General features: G+C 39.0%; 1 protein-coding gene across 1 annotated transcript in view; it reads right to left on the bottom strand.

The window, feature by feature from the left end:
- GUSB (glucuronidase beta) overlaps positions 1-1218 on the bottom strand; it is a 14466-nt gene that overhangs the window by 3843 nt on the left and 9405 nt on the right. The window lies entirely within an intron of this gene.

Here is a 1218-nt window from a genome sequence, read left to right as displayed (position 1 = left end):
TTTTGACAAGCAGCTAAATTTGTGCATCGATGGTGCAATACTAAGACTGAGCATTCTGCAAGTTCTATGCCATTTCTGCCACATGGACAGTATGAAAAAAAGGGGCACAAAAGCCCACTAAAGATAAAGTGATGTTGTATGTAACTTGTTCAATGTTCTCTTAACATGTTTTGTAATAAAAGAAAAAAAGTTCTAATATCACATCAGTGTACGAGATCTGTTCTTTGGCTTTGTTTTCCTGCACTCAGGGTGGTCAGAGCATCTCACAGGGATGGGATATTGGAGTTGGTGTGCAAGTGTCTGATTCAGCAGCTGTATCCAAGAGCAGATTCCTGCTGGGCTCCTTCAAAACTGGGGCCATCAGGTGGTGGTTTTGGTTTTTTTTTTTTCCTGGGGTGGGGAGGAACAAACCTTCGAGTTACAGACCTTGCAGTTACAGATTGGTAACTGTAGGACAGCTTGGAAGAAGCACAAAGTGTAACCTGTAGCACAGCCATGTGGTAGAACCAGGTACCTCCAAACTCACCTGCTCCAGGTGTTTGTTGCACAGTAGTGACAAGCATTATAAAGCCACCTTGAAAAATTAAAAATTACACAGGAACTACCCTGGAAACAAACGTATGTGTTTAAATTCCTTGGTTCCCGCTGTGGCCAAAGGCACAGACATCCAAAAAAAAAAAAACCCTCGGCTATTTATCCAGCTCTAGGGCTTTAATTATGAAGCTGGAGGAGCTTTTTAGATTATTCAACACAAATAGACATCTGCCAAAGAAGATCTAGAGCAGTTTAAAGCAGGAATTAAAGCAAAGCTTCCTTCCTTCAGACTTCCATGGGGGTTGTTAGTGTTTTAAAGAGGTTTAAGCTTTGGCTTAATTGTAAGTGAAAATCCTGAGCATTTGTAAACACAATCAAGGGAACAGCAAAGCATGACAATATTAATGGAATCCAAGGGTATAATCCTGCACACAAAGAACTGTTCTCTCTTACAGATACTTTTTTTTTCAGCTGGTCTACAACTACAGGACAAGGTGCTTTGTCCTAGAAACAAAACCGTAAGTTTTCTTCTGCCTTTCCCTGTTAAATATCTCCAGTAAATTTGGGGAGGTGGGGGGGGAAAGGACTGTAAAGCACAGGACAAGAAGAGGAAATTTAATGTATGAAATGAAAAAAAAAAAAAAAAAAAAAAAAAAAAAAAAAAAAAAAAAAAAAAAAAAAAAA

This window comes from Empidonax traillii, unplaced genomic scaffold (assembly GCF_003031625.1).
Source record: "Empidonax traillii isolate 1590-97213 ecotype Southwest subspecies unplaced genomic scaffold, ASM303162v1 scaffold276:size1176444, whole genome shotgun sequence".
In the NCBI taxonomy this organism is placed as follows: domain Eukaryota; kingdom Metazoa; phylum Chordata; class Aves; order Passeriformes; family Tyrannidae; genus Empidonax; species Empidonax traillii.
Note: the sequence above shows the minus strand (reverse complement) of the source record. Positions and strands in the feature narration are given on the sequence as shown.